Raw genomic sequence first — 6359 nt, 5'->3', positions numbered from 1 at the left:
AAACTGTTATAACAGTTTAGTGGCAGACCATGCTCTCATACTTAAATATAGGATAGTGACAAACATAATAACCGCCTGAGTCCCCCCCTTTCGGCATAGTATACCCTTTTTGCCACATCCTGTATTGTTAAACGCTACGTTTTGCATGAAGATAATTTATGGTTATTTTTGCCCAGTTAATCAATCGCAATATGACTCTGGCTTTTACAATAAGTAATTTATTTCAGTGGCACCGATTTCTGCCCCAGACGATGGTAAGCAAACGACATTGTTTTTACTCGACTACGGCGAAGCGAAAAAGAGGGTTATGATTTTGAGCGGTAAGAATGGACTTACCGGTAGTATACCCTTTTTGCAACCTCCTTTATATAGCACATCAATCTAGATAATGTGACCACTAACACGCATTGGACCAGCGTAGTGGAAAATGGTCCAAGGTTAGGAAGACAGTTTAGACCTAGGGGATATGCACAAAGGTTCCATTCGAGAGAGCCAGGTGCAGGTACTTACACCCCCACAAATAATAGAATAACATTTCCATATTTTGCTATCGAGATTTAACACTAAATCTAGATTTAATATCTTTGTGCAAGTCGCCCTCAATGTTTAAAAAATGGGTAAATTTAAAGTGTACTTATTAATGTAGGAGGTGGAATATCTTTTTACCTAGATTATAGAATTGTTACTGACTATGGTGTTCATATAAACTTTCTCTTGCAAATATGGCGTGTAGCAGGAAAGATGGTTTTCTCATGTTGGTTTGTAAATAAATTAAATAAAGATTGTTTAAGTGCATCGGCGGCTTTATTTTCATCCCACATTAATGATGAAAATGCAATATTCTCTACCTTTAATATACCAACGTAATACGAATTAATGAATTTAAGTGTACTGTTGGATATTGGTCTTTTTAATTTTTCTCACTATATTTCTACCACTTTTTCAGATTTTTCGTTACGGGATATTATCCCAACACAAGAAACGAATGACAAAATTAAATGTAAGTTTCTGTCTGCTGTATCACAATAGTTAAATATATTGTAAACGCTACATTTTCACCCGACTACGGCTAAGCAAATAGGAGGGTTATAATTTTGATGTATGCTATGTATGTATGTATATTTATTTATGTGTGTGTATGTATGTATGTATACAATAATAATATGTTAATCTGTTCCTTGAGGGCTGAAACTGAGTTAGGCGAGCACGCGCGTGCTCCTGTCGCGTATTATTTTTGTATGACACGCGCGTGCGTGCGCCTAACTCAGTTTCGGCCCTCATAACTCCTAAACTTCTTATCATAATTGGACAAATGATCGAGGTATCGTTAGAATTGTCTTGATCGCTGGTTATAGGCTACGTAACATTACTTTTTATTGAATATAGCGCCCTTCCACGTAATATATAATGTGTTACGTGTAAGTTGTTTATGTCGATAAATGTTTTCTTGTTTCATACTTTTTAGATTATATTTTTTCAGTAGTCGGCTTTTAGTTTTTGAAATTACTTTTTATTTATGAAGAAATAATATAACTCTGACTTTCAGTGGCACAGATGCCGTTACAGTCACCATATAAGCCTCATCCATGTAAGTAAACATCACATTGCACAGGAATTACATAATAATTTGAATAGGTATGTTACGGTGCACTTAGGTTACGCATCTAGAATCTAGATGTGCAGGTTTCCTCACGATGTTTTCCTTCACCGCACTCATTCAAAAACAGCGTTAAGGCTAGAGTGACCTATCATGTTAGTACAAAATTAAATGTACAGTGAAAAGCGAGTGACTCGCTTGCGAGTCACCCCTGACTACTTCAGACTGCAAAATAGAACGCTCCCGTCTAATGAAGTCCACGCTCCGTCCTACTCCTGCTCAAATCCAGGATCCCGAAAGCTTTCAGTCTGAGTTTTGCAACCGTCTGATATGTTTAGAGAATTGCGTTACAGTTGACCATTTAAATAATAGGTTTGTGGAAACTGTCCGAGAGGTAGGATCGAAATATTTTTCTTCCCGAACCAACCGAGGACCTCAAAAACTCTCAGATGGGACTCTGAGTCTTATAAGAGAACGGAGAGAAATGAGGTTGCAGTCTTCAGTTGATATGGTCGAATACAGACGTCTAAACAGACAGATCGCCAAAGCAAGACGTTGCGATATGAGACGCTACAATTGCAAGCGCATTCAAGACGCAATTGAGCAAAACAAGGGCTCCAAAGTCTTTGCTAGAGATCGATCTATTCGGGAGACTCTGTTGACCCAACTGAAGACCGACAGTGGCAACACCGTTTCATCAGTGCCCGAAATTCTGGGAGAAATTGAGAGATTCTATGGACAGTTATACACCACAACACAAAACCCTATTACCAGCGGTGCTCACGACAGCCGAGCTCCTCTCACCCGACACTATACCGAAGATATTCCGGACGTCAGTCTAGACGAGATTAGTATAGCTCTCAAACAGCTAAAAAACAACAAAGCTCCGGGAGATGATGGAATAACGACAGAACTTCTGAAAGCCGGCGGTAGACCGATTTTAATAGCACTTCGGAGGCTGTTTAATTCCGTCATACTCGAAGGCACAAGCCCGGAGGCATGGAGCAGAAGCGTAGTGACTTTGTTCTTCAAGAAAGGCAAAAAAGCCCTATTGAAGAATTATAGACCCATTGCACTTCTGAGCCATGTGTACAAGCTGTTTTCGAGAGTTATTACGAATCGTCTCGAGCAAAGCCTCGACGACTTCCAGCCACCCGAACAAGCCGGGTTCCGAAAAGGCTATAGCACCATAGATCATATACACACGCTTCGGCAGGTTATACAGAAGACCGAGGAGTATAATCTACCTTTATGTCTAGCGTTTGTGGACTATGAGAAAGCCTTTGATTCTATTGAGCTCTGGGCGATGCTTCAATCCCTTCAGCAGTGCCATATAGACTATCGCTATATCGAGGTGTTGAGATGTATGTACAATGCTGCCACAATGTCAGTTCGATTACACGAACATAGCACAAAACCGATCCAGTTGCAAAGGGGCGTGAGACAGGGAGATGTTATTTCTCCGAAACTGTTCACCTGTGCACTGGAAGATGTTTTTAAGCTTGTAGAGTGGAAAAGACTGGGCATTAACGTCATCATCATCAGCCAATAATCATCCACTGCTGGACATAGGCCTCTCCCAAGGAGCGCCACAACACTCGGTCCCCGGCCTTCCTCATCCAACCACTACCCGCCACCCGCCTAAGGTCGTCAGTCTAGCGGGCAGGAGGGCGTCCCACGCTTCGTTTGCCTGTTCGTGGTCTCCACTCGAGACATTAACGTCAATGGCGAATATATCTCTCATCTACGATTTGCTGATGACATAGTTATTATGGCGGAAACGCTGGAGGAGTTAGGCGAAATGCTCACAGACCTCAATGATGCCTCTAAACAAGTTGGGCTGAAAATTAACATGGACAAGACAAAGGTCATGTCGAACGAACATGTTTCATCATCGCCCGTAACTGTAGGAGGTGTCACCATCGAAGTTGTCGATCAGTATCCCTACCTAGGACAAGTGATCCGATTAGGTAAATCCAACTTCGATAAAGAGGTAGCTCGTAGAATCCAACTCGGATGGGCAGTGTTCGGGAAATTACGACACATCTTCACTGAAAACATACCTCAGTGTCTGAAAACAAAAGTTTTCAATCAGTGCGTGTTGCCAGTGATGACTTACGGAGCCGAGACGTGGTGCTTCACCAAAGGGCTTATCCACAAGCTCAGAGTTGCTCAGCGTGCTATGGAAAGGGCTATGTTAGGCGTGTCCCTGCGAGATAGGATTCGTAATGAAGAATTCCGCAGGAGAACTAAAGTTACCGACATAGCCAAAAGGATTAGCACGCTGAAGTGGCAATGGGCTGGCCACGTAGCCCGCAGAGCCAACGACCGCTGGAGTACAAAGGTTCTGGAGTGGAGACCCCGTGTCGGCAAACGGCGTGTCGGTCGCCCCCTAACCCGTTGGTCTGATGATCTGCGGAAGATAGCAGGATGCCGCTGGTTGCAGATGGCGGGTGACCGTTTGGGGTGGCGATCGTTAGGAGAGGCCTATGTCCAACAGTGGACTACAGAAGGCTGAGAGAGAGAGAGAGAGAGAGAGATGTATGTTATTTTATTTTATTACTTTGCAACTAATCAGATAGAAATTTTGAAAATTTGATGTTTACCATAAATCATAATTATGATAATAATAGGTATTATTATTGAAGTATTACAATAATAATATAACTATCAGATTGGTATTATTATTTATTATGGTATTGTTATTATTATTTTTAAACGTAATAATTCTCTACCTATGTAGGTATAAATAATAAGAATTAAATTAATTTAAGTGTACTCTCGTCTAACAAATCTAACAATGTACTATTATTCATTTGCAGATTCGTTAGTACCTGCAGGAGATGGACAATATAGACAATCTTTTTCTTACGTTTAAAATATTGTCCATCTCCTACTTTATAATTATTGTAAAACATTACAGAATTTACTAATTCATTATACAAATTGAAATGCGAAGTGTTATGTTACAGTATACATACAGGATGTTAGAATGTTTGTTGTTTGTTGTTTTTTTGTTTTAAAACATTTATTTCTCTAAAACTTATTCTATAACAAGAAATATAAATATTCTGCCAAACTGTTATAACAGTTTAGTGGCAGACCATGCTCTCATACTTAAATATAGGATAGTGACAAACATAATAACCGCCTGAGTCCCCCCCTTTCGGCATAGTATACCCTTTTTGCCACATCCTGTATTGTTAAACGCTACGTTTTGCATGAAGATAATTTATCGTTATTTTTGCCCAGTTAATCAATCACAATATGACTCTGGCTTTTACAATAAGTAATTTATTTCAGTGGCACCGATTTCTGCCCCAGACGATGGTAAGCAAACGACATTGTTTTACTCGACTACGGCGAAGCGAAAAAGAGGGTTATGATTTTGAGCGGTAAGTATGGACTTACCGGTAGTATACCCTTTTTGCAACACCCTGTATATAGCACATCAATCTAGATAATGTGACCACTAACACGCATTGGACCAGCGTAGTGGGAAATGGTCCAAGGTTAGGAAGACAGTTTAGACCTAGGGGATATGCACAAAGGTTCCAATCGAGAGAGCCAGGTGCAGGTACTTACACCCCCACAAATAATAGAATAACATTTCCATATTTTGCTATCGAGATTTAACACTAAATCTAGATTTAATATCTTTGTGCAAGTCGCCCTCAATGTTTAAAAAATGGGTAAATTTAAAGTGTACTTATTATTATAATAGTAATATATGTAGGAGGTGGAATATCTTTTTACCTAGATTATAGAATTGTTACTGACTATGGTGTTCCTTTTATAAACTCTCTCTTGCAAATAATATGTCGTGTAGCAGGAAAGATGGTTTTCTCATGTTGGGTTGTAAATAAATTAAATAAAGATTGTTTAAGTGCATCGGCGGATTTATTTTCATCCCACATTAATGATGAAAATGCAATATTCTATACCTTTAATAAACACACATACACTCACGCCTTGTACTAATGTACTCCCTTGCGGGGTAGGCAGAGGTGCATTGCTGCATCCACTTTTCGCCAGAGTGTTATGTTAGTCCCAATGCAATAGGGGGTGGGCCTATTGCCATTTTACGGGCACATCCAAGACCCGAGAACAAATATCTGTGCATCTGAACAATATACCTTAGGTGCCTACGTACCTAGGTAATACGAATTAAATTAATTTAAGTGTACTGTTGGATATTGGTCTTTTTAATTTTTCTCACTATATTTCTACCACTTTTTCAGATTTTTCGTCACGGGATATTATCCCAACACAAGAAACGAATGACAAAATTAAATGTAAGTTTCTGTCTGCTGTTTCACAACTGTTGTGAGTTGTTATGGATACGTCGTAGCCGGATCGTATAATCCGCTGTGTTATCGTTTCGGATAGCCGTATTACATTACAGCTAGTCGTATTGCATTACGGTTAGCCGTATTTCAAAACATATTGTAAACGCTACCTTTTTACCCGACTACAATATATATATTATAATGAATATAGCGCCCTCCCACGTAATATTAGGTCCTTACATATGAAATTGGCGTTTTCTATAGGAGGACATAAAGTCGTTTTTTTTTTTAAATGAAATATATTAAATTAATCAAAGTATGTACCATTGCTATATATGCACTTTTGCCATCTCATAGGTAGTTCATTGATCCCCTTACTAAAAAAACCATTCGGGCGGGAATCAATAAAATCTTTGAAGGCGGTTTGGACTGCCCCATCGGAGTTGAATTTTTTTCCTTGCAAGTAGTTATCC

The sequence above is a fragment of the Plutella xylostella genome, chromosome 31, assembly GCF_932276165.1.
Source record: "Plutella xylostella chromosome 31, ilPluXylo3.1, whole genome shotgun sequence".
NCBI classification, from domain to species: Eukaryota; Metazoa; Arthropoda; class Insecta; order Lepidoptera; family Plutellidae; genus Plutella; species Plutella xylostella.
This window is presented reverse-complemented; position numbering follows the sequence as displayed.